The 13,688-nt window shown below is 39.4% G+C and overlaps 1 protein-coding gene across 6 annotated transcripts in view; it reads right to left on the bottom strand.

The window, feature by feature from the left end:
- The window catches only part of NCOA2 (nuclear receptor coactivator 2), a 189,973-nt gene that overhangs the window by 111,467 nt on the left and 64,818 nt on the right, over positions 1-13,688 (bottom strand). For all 6 annotated transcript variants that reach the window (XM_071804021.1, XM_071804017.1, XM_065830022.2 and 3 more), the window contains exon 3: positions 8,629-8,873. The gene's annotated coding sequence lies outside the window, so the exon portion shown is untranslated. The remainder of the gene's footprint in view (positions 1-8,628; positions 8,874-13,688) is intronic.

Below are 13,688 nucleotides of genomic sequence, written 5' to 3'. Positions count from 1 at the left end.
TCCATAGACCAAGGACACAAAGGAACTGTGATGCAGGAGAATTGCTTTCATTTGTTTTTATTTAAGAACAACAATTTTGCCAGGCTAATTGCAATGACTCTTTAGAACAATGCATATATTTCTCTGATTGACTGTATTTTAACTAAGTAATCCAGATTATTTATATAAATATATGCACACAAAGGTAACTTAAAGTATTTTCTACCATAAGCTGAGGGAGAAAGTAAGCTGAGATCTTAAAGCTAGCACCTTCTTTGTACATTATTTTTCTATTATTTCATTTTTACCTGAACCATCATCATTATTACAAGAGCATAATGGTTTCCTGAGAGTGAAAATTCTTAAAACAGTGAATCTGAAAAAATACAAAAGTTAAAAAATACAAATCTTTTAAAAATCTAAATCTTCATTTAGTATTTAACCTCACAATGAATAAAATACACTACCAAGTGTGGTGATAATTGTTAGAGGCATTTGTTTTGAATGACCTGCAGAGATTGATAAGGTATTCAGTACTCTCAAGTAATGGGTATGTGTACTATCTCAGGATAACGGAAACTTTATAGGCTATCATTGCATGCCGATGAAGAGTATACGTACAATTTTTTTAAAAAAAATTTGGTTTATATATATTCAGAACTTCCTAGCTTCCCATGCTTTTTTTTCAGGTTTAATAGTTATGGTTTGAAATTAATTTAGAAATTCTTCTAGAAGGCAGTATAAAACTAAAATATCAAAATCCACTCAAGAATTAGTATTAGACTTTTCAAATGGTAATTTAAAGTTTGAATCTGAATTACTTTATATGCAAATACAATGCTTTTTAAATGGCATGGTAGCTTGTAATTGATAAAGGCATTTTTAATGAACTGTTTTAAAGGATGTGGGTTTCTATTAAAAGAGGTCACCTATTACAAGGAGTTTGCAATTAGATTTTGCTGGCTGGCTGCGGATCCTCCCACCAGCTAATTCTCACAGACCTCACTTGCTAGTCCTCAGAGCAGCCACCACCCCGACCAGCCTGCACACGCCACAAGTAGCTACCTGAGAAATACTGTCCAGATGTCATCATGGAAATAGGACCAGACCACTAGAGAAAGGAGGCTCTTCTACCTGGCCCCTTCCACTCCACCCTCCTCCATTCCCTCAGAGGCAGCCCTCTAAACTGAATTGTGGCAAGTCTCCAACACTGTCCAGTTGCTGGGCAGCATTTGCTGCTGCAAAGCTGCTCTCCAGCCCCTTTGGTAAAAAGCAGAAGCAGATGGAAATTTCCTGTAGGCTGGTCTTGGCCCACAGACCACTGTTTAGACCATATTCCTCTATGAATAAAAGCAATCTATTCATGGCATGGAAGTGACTGGCCCTACTGTCCTCTTTACAACACAACCCCATCCAGTCCCTTAACTCGGTGATAAAACACAGTGCCATGTGAGCACATTTCATCGCCTGGGCTTGGGCTAGGAACTAAGCTGCAGAGGAAAACGTGGCCATGTCATGCTAAGCAAAGACAGACATGAGTAACTCTGGCAAGCACCTAAGATAAGGCTCTTCAGAATGACTGCAGGTAATGTTATATTGATGTTACAATGAATTATTACCCATACAGATAGACATAGAGTAAGCAGAAGCAGTGCAACCACCCTCTTCAGAGTGGCAGCTGTATGTTCTCTTAAAACATTGGAAGACAAGAATAGGAAGGAATTCTTTACACAATTAAATGTGTTGGAAACCCTGCTGTGTTCTGAAAGTTTCAAAATTTTATTTAGAATGAAAGAAACACCTCAATATATCTAACGACCATCATTTTTCACAGGACACAAAGGAGTTCTCACTTTCATTGGTCTTCCCTTGTCTCCCCTGCTAAATTACAGCTAAAAACACTAGGGACCTTGAGGCAGAACTCTGTCCTGATTTCTGTTCCCTTCACAATTGCTGTTGGATCTATCTTGGTTTTTTACATGAAGGCTGTTAAGACTGCTTTGTTTTTTAAAATTCCATTCAGAAAGATGAGTCAAAGTTCTGGTAGTGCTGTAGTGCTTCTGGTTGTTCCAGTGACAACAAAACTGATTACCCAGCTTTTCCTCAAGAACAGAAAACAGTGGGTAGCACATGATGAAACAGTCCTCTAAGGACTAAGAACTTTCTTGCCTCAAGTCAAAAGATGGTCACTATGGCTGTATGATATTTCATAAGGTCTTGAGTAAGTATTCTCCACTAGCTACCTGATAGTTGAACAGGAAATCTAGGAAAGGGAAGGGAAATTTTTCATATTACTTTCAGGACAGAGTAATGTTTGTTGAGCTCTGCCTAAAGGTTTCTCACAGGGCTTTACAAAATACAGTGCTGTCACATGAAGAAAAGGTCCCCTGTCCATTACTGCATGCAGCAAGTGCTGCAGCTTCAGTAACCAAGCAGAGCTTCCCTGAAGAAACTCTACTGGGAGACCTCCTTTCCCTGGAAAGGCTCCTCACCAGCTCTTCCCAGCAAGCACAGTACATGGGGAATATTCGGAAGGTAGTAGGTATTTGCCGCTCAAGTGCCTGATGCAGCAGAGACAGAGAAGTGACAACAGGCCATTTCCAGATGAAACGTTAGGGCTCTCCTCAAAGGTCCTAAGCAGCCTAAAACATATTTGAACCAACCCGAGAGGGTACAGGAGCAGAAGACGAACTTTTTCTTATCCTTTGGAACTTCTGTTTTTCTGTTATACTACGTGCATGAGCAGATCCAAAGGCAGGATGGGTGAATTAACTCAGAAAAAAAGCTGTCAAAAAAAGCTGAGCAATCAGTCCTCAAAAAATTAATGATAAAAGAGTTTGAATAAAGCCAATTTGTAATGGAATGTAAGAAGGGAAGTCCCTAAAGAGAAAAAAACTGTCTACCAGCTCTGCAGCAGGTTTTGCTGCCCCATGCAGTTTACCATGGCAAGAAGCCAACTTGGCAAGGCTCATTCTTCTCCAAGGAGCCTGGCCGCCCGCCAGCCACGCTCACAGGTCTCAGTGCTGCTGCCAAGCTCGAGGGGCAATCGAAGATCCTATTTTGTGAATCCGCAGATTCGGTTCTGACCGAGAATATTTGTGTTATTTTAAAATGTTCTTAAGTAAGTCAAGTTCCCTCTATTTCTAAAGCAACTGTACAGGCAAAACAGAATACTTCACCCAGCTAGAGAAAATGAGGCACAGATTGTTAATTATATGGCTATTTGCACTTTGACTGAAAGAGGAAGTAAGCTGGTTATAACTACTTTGGGCTTTACTCCTGCAACTGCATTGAAACCACATTTATGACAGCTGAAACTATGCAATTTTATACAAATGTGGGCACTTCCTGTTTTCGAAGCAAGTTCTCGGCTGCTGGCCCTTACCTCATGGTAATGTTGCTGGAAGCAGAATGTATTAAATGTGGTCAGTTTCGAACACTGGTCTTAAGATCTTATTTTACTAACTGTTTTTAAGCATGTGGATAAAATGCATATATTGGACTACTGCTGTCAAGCACCTCTATTTATGGGACCTAACTGTACTTCTTAGGCATCAAGAAACACATATGTTTTCCACGTGTGAGTCCGAAACGCCCAGCTGTCACCCGGGGCGTGCTCAGTCCCCGGTGACATGGTCACGATCACTCTTGGACAGGGAGGCAGGTGTGGCACATTCCCCCAAGCAGGCAGGCTACGCTCTGAATTATGCACTCTGGCAGATCTATCTTTTTCCACTCAATACGCAGTATTTCAAGTAATTTGTAATAGCAGCTTTGTTATTTTGGACATTAGTAATTCTTCACTGTGGCAAATATATGTCCAATTTTATAGACACTTAGTATGGGGAGTAATACAGTTCTTGCAGCATGGATCAAAGAAAATCATTATTTCACTACAAGATAGTTTTGAAAATACCATTTAACAACCCTAATAAGGTGCAGTACATTTCCTGTGGTTTTTCTCTTACTTTGCTTATTTATGTTAATTAGATCTCACAAACCAAACTTCTGCAATGAGTACAATTACATAAATCAGCATTTTGCTTTTCCATTGACAGTCATTTTCCTAAGAGATTATAGCAGGAAGACTGATCACATTGTTCAACTGAAAAGCAAATGCATATCCAGTAATTCCTGATGATAAAATGCGATAATTCTTACTTACAAAAAAAGAACCCACTCACATTTAATTTACAATGTATTCTTCCAGATTTAGTTCACGACATACTGCTTGAGAATGAAGTACTCCCTATAAATGCAAGATATTTATAGTCAAGATCACCAAAATCCTTAACACAGAGAAGTGTCAGAACTTCTACTAGCTTTGTTTTGCTCTCCAAGACCACAATCTCTTATTTCTGACATTAGATCCCATCCTCTTAACTATGAGAACCCACCAGCTTTGCAGTGCTAAGTGTGAAAAATTACAGACCTCTTAGCCTCAAATCTGAAGAATTAAATTTCAGTTTAAAAGTCCTTATGCAAAAATCCCCAATGAAGAGAAATGCTAGAGCTAAAATTTCAAATTCAATTATACCTGATTTATTGATTTCTCTTTGCTTACATTTCAAACTAAACACAGCATATGGTCTAACTCATGCATTTCTTTAAAAACACTTCCCTCGGTTACCTTTTCCTGCCTCAAGTCAAGGCGATTTCAAAGTGGCAGACAAGCCAATTTACAACTAGAAGAGACTGGTCCTGCCCTCCCTCTTCCAGGTCATCTTCAGCTCAGTTTATCCAACTCTGAAGTCAGCAAGTTCAAAGAGTTAAAGAGTCAGCCCAGTAACCCAACCAAAAATGTGGCTATAACTGACCACTGCTTTGGCTCCCTGAACCAACCCACCCCAGAGCCGCAGTAGCAGCAATGCTGGCACAAGGGAGACGGGATAACGCCTCAGCAGGGAAGGTGCAGACCATGCTTCTGGAAGCTGTCAGACCAAGGTTAGCTGCAATGATGCCACATTTGTGACATCTTCACAAAACCTGGTCCCATGTCCAGCCCCTGTCCTCCAAACAAGGGAGGACACAGAAAAATCCAATTCACACAGTGCAGTCTAAAACTGCCAGATTACCTTCAGAGCCCCAGTGAGCTACAAAACCTCAACTCCTCTTTTGACCCTCTGTTTTTGATTGAGACAGACTGTTTCTACACAGAAGCACTCAAATCCAGATCTTTGCAAATGTGAGTATTTCTAATAAGGTGAAAAAACAAAACAAAAACACAGCACCTTAATTAAGGCAGTCCGCATTAGCTCTATGATACATCATGGTGGAAGAATTCTGCTGTTAAAGATCATGCAGATGTTACAATGGAGGCAAAGAAAGCCTTTCTCTAGCTACAGCACAGCTGCTGCATGCAACTTCAAAAAGACTTGGCACAGGACTCAAGCCACAAAACTTCCCCCTCGCTTCATCTCGTGTACGTCATCTGCAACTTCAGCGAGCTGCGCCAAGGACAAAACTGACACAAGGTGGTTTGGAACATCTTACCAACAGTGGGGCAGCTTCTTGTGCTGCAAATACTCATGTGCACCTTCACAAAACTCAACTGTACATCTCCATTCCTCCTCAACCCAGCAATCCCTCACAAGCAATGACATCCCATGCTGCTGTCCCTCTTTATTTATACTTGCATTATCTTCTACTGTAAAGACAACAGAATTACGACATAATTAACATACTAAAACTTCACAAATGGCCATAATAAAAAGGAAATAATCTGCTAAAGTAACATTTGAAAGTATTATCAACTTCCATTCACATCCCTCATTACCTACACACTGAACTACTCTGAACAGCCAGACACCCTGACCACAAAGCTGAAAAGGCCACAGCTTACAATCACATTGAATGTACATGCTTAATGCCAGTCTTGTATTTTCCACATATGCACTACAAAGAATATATATATATATTTAGTGCGTAAATTCAAAGTTCAGGTTTTCCCTTTAAATGTAACAAATATTACAGCTAGTTACAAGTCGTACACAAGAAGTACTTGCATTGATTTTATATATTTACCAGTAAAGCACAGAACTTAATGTGATCTGCATAATAACATTACTTGTGATATCCTTTCAGTGATTAAATTGATAAGAGATGTATCTGAGAAACCTAAACTACTTTAAGATACATATATGTGTATGAGATTAGAGCATTCCTGATGCATGGGAACAGAATCTTGGAAATGGTTTGATATCTCTCCCTTTTTCTTCTTTTGTTAACTCATATGACGTCAGCCTGTTAACTCTTATGACATTCTTAGCTTCTACCATGTGAAGCCATAAACTGATTTGTCACCTACAATATTCCTCTCACGACTGTGAAGTTACAGACACAGAATAATTAGTCCAAACAAGAAAACAGCAGTAGAAGCAACTAAAATTTCATTAACATTCAAACCTTGTTAGTAAAATGGAGTAGAAAAAACCAGCAGAAACAAAGAAATATGAATAGAAATGGACCAAAAGAGGTTTTTTTAAAAAAATTATACAATGACTTCATTACTTAGAACTTGATAAAAAGCTGGAAACCCATGACTTTAAGGAATATTAGTAATTTTGATTAGAAACAGTGAAGAAAACTCATTAAAGCAAAGGTAAAGCTTTAAATACTAGAAATATTAACCACAGTATTACTGTATTCATTATAACATAACCTTTCAAAATGACCTACTTTAATAATAGTCAAAAAATGAAAGAATAGGGGCACTAACCCCCTGACTCTACTGGTTTTATAAAACACCATCTACTTCTCTGAATTAGTAACAGACTCATGAAACTGAACCAATTTGTTCAACAGATGTTGCAGTTAACCCAAAGGAATTTTACTTTTCTATTGTAGAAATAGAGTGTGCTGAATAAAATTCCACTATTATTAGCAGTTTTCAAAACATATTAGCTCAAAACCAGCTTCCATTCCCATCCTTTCTTTCCTTCACACAACAGAAAACACCTTCTATAACGGAACAGACGTGCCACCGAAATGAAGTAGGCATACTGATAAAACAAGTCACCTTCCTCAACCCCTGCCCCCATTTTATGGGATACGCAACAAGGGCGGAGTTTTGTTGGTTTTTTTGCATTCCTCTCCCCATATCAGCCGATAACCCTCCGCACGTCACCCTGCCAGCGAGCTGCCCTGCAGGCCCACATCCAGCACCCTGCTTTTCTCCAGTGGGCTCTGCAAATTGTGCCATCCTTTCGTAATGTGCGCTATTGCATCAGTCCAATTGCAACATGATTTTCAATGCTCTAGGTAAAGCAAATAATTTCTGCTCATAAAATACAGATTGTCATGAGGTGTCATCTGTCGTTCCCCCCCACCACCACTTTTGTTTATGTTTAAAGAACCATTTGCACTGCACGGCAGTAGTCAAACAAAAATACCTCGGGTTTTCTTAGAAAGCAGCAGTTAAAAATACTGCTTGGCGCCTGCAGCATTACTGCAGCCTTTCACAGAGCCATATGTAGCAGAACCCCATGAGCAGGCTGGAAGGGGAACGTGCATTCTTACTCTGTGTATTTAATATAATATCTAGCCATTATCAAAGCTTCATAGCTTTTACTGTCTCTCTCTCTCCCACAACAGCAAGTAACAGCTTATCTGGCAAACACACTCACTATGTTTCTAGGCACCAAAGACACGCTCTTGGTTAATTCATAAAATCTGATCCAATGTTAGATATTTTGCATTCAGGTTAGCTAAGTTAAAACAATATTTAGCTTAACCATGCCTCAGCCAAAAAATTCTCTGTTATCTACTGATTACGACAGCATTGTAGTGAGCTATGGACATCGCACTGGGACTATACGAATCCTGAGCCTGAAGAAATGCAGATGAAATTCTGACCTCAAGCCATTCTGATAGTGGGCATTACAAACACTGCCTACTTTGTATCCGATACAATAACCAGGCACATGAGGCATGTGCCTGTGATGAATGATGAATTTACGTGTCGTTTTGGTTTTATGTACATGTATTATCCGAGTTGACAGTATGAAAAAATGCTGTACTTCTTGCACCCCAAATAATATTGCATGACACAAACATCTACAGTAAAGTAAGTTTTAGAGAAACCTAAGCTTTGCCTTTGTTTTTTTCTGTGGCATGATATACACCGCAGTCATGTCATACCATTTCCACAGCACCTCTGCTTCATTCAGCGTACAGAATTACCACTAATCAAAACAGTAATCTGTTTTACTCTTGGTATTTGGCATGTGCTCAAATTTTTTTGGAAAACGGAACAAGTAACTTCTTTGTGAATTCAGTGGTGCAGCCGAGTGCTTCATCAACATAATGGTTAATTCTACTGTTAATCTGTTACTCCTAACTTAGAATAACTGTGTTATTCCTAACTTCCTACCTAAAGCAGTGGCAGCTTTAAGGTCAAAATGATTCTCCAGTTCTGAAGACAACTTTGTCTCCAGTTTGGCACAACTCTGAGCTAATTTCTTCACAGCACTTAGCATTACATTGTGCTTTATATAGCACTTTCAAACCTCAACCCCCACTGCCTCACTTGCAGTTATCAGTGCTCAGCACTTTGCCACATCAGATCCAAAGATCTCAAGTAATCCGCAATAAAGCAAGACACATACAGGTTAGCAAAGGCAGGAGAAAAGACAGGACTACGCAACTTACCTAGCATCACCTGGGAAGTCTGCAGCACAGCTGGGAAGAGAGTCCCGTTCCCCAGGGCAGCATGCAGCTGCACAGAGCATCAGCACGGCCTCCGCCTCCTGCGGTCCCCTGCCTCGCCCGCCACGCGCGTCCCGGCTTCTTCTGGAAGTGAGGCAGGGGTACGACAGAGAACAGCCTTCTCCACTGCATCAACCAGATTCATTCCTGCAGCAGGTCCATCCTGCGCATGGAATGAAGCAGGGGTTCTGTGGAAAAAAAAACACACCACGTCAGCGCATGGTTAAACGTTGCTAATCTGTGAGGCTTTGCAAAGACAATCTCAGTTTTGATGTTCCTTGACTTCAACACTGCCCCACTGCAAAAACGTTTGCATCTGCCCCTTTTAGAAAAAAGAAACAGAGAAATCAGACTCTGTACGACGCGGTCACACGTGCACCTACTCAAACCAGCAATGGGGTTGAAATCTTTAATATACCATGCAGCTCTTGTGGGAAAAGAGTAAAACTGTCACAAAAGCAAGCCAATCCTCCGCATGGTGACCAGCCATAGGTGGTGGTTAAACACAGTCTCAAAGAGCTTCTACTGGAATCAAAGAGTGTTCATTTATATTCAAAGATCTCTACAGAACAGGACCTTCCAGAGTAAACTCTTCTGCCTGCTTTCATCAAGACTCTGACCCATGTTAATTCAGGCTCTGGTCCTTCATTCCCACCTTCAGTGCCCTTGCCAAGCCTATCCTCCGCCCCACTCTCCAAGGCTTTTCATCTCTCCTGGCTTGGTTGGCAGTGCCACACTCTCTCCTTGACTCCCCCTCACCTCCTTCTGTCCTTTCTTCCCCAAAAGGATGTCATATTAACTCCCACTGTCACCTTAGGTCTGTCTCCCCTGTTCACACCCTACAGTATTTCAGGGCTGGGACCACACCAGGGTGTGTCGGTGCCCTACGAGTCCACCTCTGACTCTCAGGTACTGGGGTACGAGGTAGCAATTTTGTCTCCCAGCCCAGCCTCCCCTCCCTTTCCAGGCCATACAGCTCTCACACAATCTGTGATTTCTTTAAAAGGTTGCAGTTCAGTTAGATCTGAGATTTTCACAGTACTGACAAAGGAAAAGCTGTGACTCATACGCCACTCTTCTTCCCCAGTGCTTCCCGTGCTGCCTCTAACTCCCGCTCTCTGCTTCAAAGGGAAGGACACAAAAAAAAAAAGTTCTTCTGGGTTTTTTTAAAGAAACCTTAAAATGAGAAATAACTTCTTCCACACATTCTTACAGATAGCTAAATAATTTTGTCAGGAAAAAAAAAAAAAGCTAGAGGCAACTGGCTAGCCCCAAAGGGTAACATTTTGCAAAGTTATAAAGAGCTCCAACCAGCATCCTATACCGGGAAGCATCAGGTGGCCTTCCTTATTGCAATTCCTGGCACTCCCCGTACAGCCCTTAACAGCCTAAGTCATGCAGCTTGCTGAAATGAGAACTGTGCAAAGATTAACACCCGAGACCGGTGGTCAAACTGAGGAGCAGCGGCTGAGGGTCGACAGCGTCAGTGCAAACGCCATGCCAGACACCTTTGTCTTCAACACCAGTTTTGTTGTGTGCCTGCAAGCCACGTCCAAGCCGCACCACCAGAAAACAGCATGTGGTCCAGCTAGCCATTTCTTCTCATGCCAGTGTTGATATCCTAGAAGTACCAATGCTTGCCTGAAACACTACAGCTGCTCAGGAAATACTTCTAGGCCACAAAAAACTGAAGTAAAATGGGTTAGCTTCATTCCCGATGAAGGTCACACAGCTAACAGAGAAAATTTAAACAAATCCATTTTACTTCACGTTTGCACTAAATTAGGAGCAGTCATGTATCAGTTACCACAAGGAAGAGTAACTTCATGCAATACTGTTGCCTGTGATCACCTGCCTCTGCCTGAAGGGGAAAGAACCTTCTCCTATGTAACTCTGGGAAACTTTTTCTTTCCTTTTCTCTAGTTAGCACTTAACTCAGCATGAAAAACAAATGCAGTGCACTGTCATTACATGTATAGCCAGATAATATACAGAAAGAAGAAATCCCCTCAAAACAGACAATGCTTTCTTTTAGAGCAAAATCCAATTTACGGATTTTTTTAAATGAGGTCTTAATAGCAAACAAGACAACAACTTTTCAATGGCTCTTGTAAATACTTCTGTATTTATACAAACACAATCCAGAAGAGCAGGCCAAGAAAAAACTGTCACATGCTCACAGAGGGATGCAAATTATAGTATGGATTAAACACACTACAACATTTATTTTTCAATTAGAAATAAGAATTTTCAAGGAATGACTTCACTACTCTTGTGAGATCGTGTTTAGTCTAGAGACATCTGATCTACCTAATTTGCAAAAAGCACTTATTAACTATGGCAAAAAAATACGCGACCCACGTGCATACTCCTAGAACATCCATGTTTATTACAAAAATAAACTGAAAAGCTTTAACACCAGTGTGTAAAACATAATGAGGCATTAAAAGCTCATTTCCATTTTCAAAAATTACGAAGAAATAATTTTATTATATCTTGAATTCAATTTAAGTAATGAAACTGGCTATCCAGCATCTGTAATAGCTAGATTTCTTTTTTTTTTTAAGACCAGAATAATTATTTGATCACTAGTTACAGTTAAGATGCAAAATACAATTAGGTTGAATGAAACTTCATCACTTCAATGTACAATCATGGAAACTACACTAAATTTCTTCTTTAAAAAAAGAGAGCAGAATTTCACGCACCATTTCATTTGGCAGACTATAACATATTTGCTGTCAGCAAAGGACTTTTTTTCAATGAACTAAAAGGAGAAAAAAGTATTTCCATTCATGCAGCATTGCTCAACTGATTAGAAGTAACAGGCACTGGTAGTTGTCTCTCAACTATAAGAAACAGCAATAGACTTAGTTCCTACAGAACACTATACAGTGTTCCTAAAAACTCATCTGAAATTCAGAACTGTAAAAATGCTGGGTTTTTTAACATGAACTAACCTAATTGTTTAATCATCAAAATCAATATTTATGGGCTAAACCACTAAACCGAGTAGGAAAGATTCAATGTACAACAAATCATAAAAATCTGATAATGGAAATGCTTGAAAAGGTTCTAGGACTGCATGTATTTATATAAGATTTGTGAATATATAAACACTCGGTTATATGCGTCAAGAAAAAGGTGAGGTTCAGTCCAGTGAACTAATTGTCAGAACAACTAATCTTCTTTAAGACAAGCGTATTCTCACAAGGACTTCAGCCAGCTGGCTGAAGTGTATTGAACATCTTACCCAACAACAAAGATTCATCCAAGACCATTAATTCATTGTAAGATTGCCCTTTTTCCCCTGCCCCCATTTATTCCTTGCCCTTTTTTTCCTCTTTTTTTTTTTTTTTCCTTTTTTTTTTTTTTTTTTTTTGGTAATTTTTTAAGTAGTTTGCAGCATTTTTGAAGTATGGGTTATTCCCTTAAAGCCTTCAGCAGATTTTTCTTACTACTACAATTATCACAAAAGCCACACTACAATGCAAATAGCATATTTACTGTGATCAATGTAATGGTATCATTTGACGAGGGATTCTCCTCTATATGATAAAATTAATTCTCTTATTAAGTTTGTTTAGGAAAGCTGTTCTCTGAATCATCATAACGAACATCATTTCCTACAATATTAGAACTTCCAATCATCAAAAATCCCCAAATCATGCTTCCCTTCTTAATTTCAAGAAATATCTCAAAGAAATGTAATATCCTATATAACTAGCATCAACACAAAAACTACTTCTTGCATTGATCATCATGTATAGTGTAGTATACTCTTTTACTTCAATCTGTTCAAATAACACGATACAATGAGCTCAGTATAAAACATTATGGTTCTTATGCAAATAAACAGGCTCTCACATTCAGGTTACTGCTCCACAATACATTGTACACAGCTGCTCACAGCTTGTCCTCACACTGAAAAGAAGATTAAAATGAAATAGCAACCTTATATGTGTATTCCATTGATTTTATTGACTTAGGGCGCATTATTTAAAGAAAAATAAAATCTGAGGAAATAAAAGTCACCAATACTGACTTCCCACTGCTGTGGCACAGCACCTGTAATTTTGCGGCTCATCATCATATGAGAAGAAGCCTGCGTCTGGGAAGCCAAGTCTGACACACGAAGCATCCACAACATCAACCCTCTCCTGCCAACCCCATCCACAGCATCCTTGCGAGTTCAAGGGAATTCAGCTTCAAAGGGACACTGGGTGCAAAATGAGTCAAAGTATCACAGCTGTAGGGAGATCAACTCACTTCTCCCATTGACTTTGTTAGGATCTACAGCAATTTCAAGCACCTCAGGCAATATTGTGGCTGACTAGATGTTTTAGTTGATCATTTCATAAGTGCTTATCTTAGACTAATACTTAAACTCACCTCACACTTCATGTACTCTTACAAGAGAGTTTTTCTTCATCTGTGAATGACAGTGCCAAAACCAACTACAGTGCAAGCAGTAAATCTATACAGTAGTATGTTATCCATATGGTATCAACAAAAATAAACCTACTTATAGTCTGTTAAGTTTTCAAAATAATGCCCCGGAGTCTTAGGTTTGCTAAAATTGGCAGTAACACACTTATGTGTGATTTTATTTTTTTTTCAATCAAATCAGTTATAAAAGCAAAACTGAGTAACAGCGCAGATATAAGGGTATCTTAAATAGAAAGCTAACAGAAGGGGTTTAGATTAAATGTAAATACACCTATAGGATTCCCTGGCCACCAAAGTTGCTCTAATTAGACACAAGAAGTTATCCGCAGAGAATAATAAATAGGAAAACTGAGATATCTGATTGCTCCTAAACATACAAAAACACATCACACACAGGTTCCTTAATAAAACAACGTTCATTAAACTCTTATTATACTGTTTGTGCCTAATTTGTGAGATTCTTTGAACAACATATCCTTTTTTACACCATCTTGCTACTCCAGTAGTGTGCTTAGCTCCAGAAATTGCAGGTTTTGAGCCTGAAACCTATGATG

This window comes from Patagioenas fasciata, chromosome 2 (genome assembly GCF_037038585.1).
Source record: "Patagioenas fasciata isolate bPatFas1 chromosome 2, bPatFas1.hap1, whole genome shotgun sequence".
NCBI lineage: Eukaryota > Metazoa > Chordata > Aves > Columbiformes > Columbidae > Patagioenas > Patagioenas fasciata.
The sequence above is the reverse complement of the archived record's forward strand: the minus strand, read 5'-3'. Positions and strand labels throughout refer to the sequence as shown.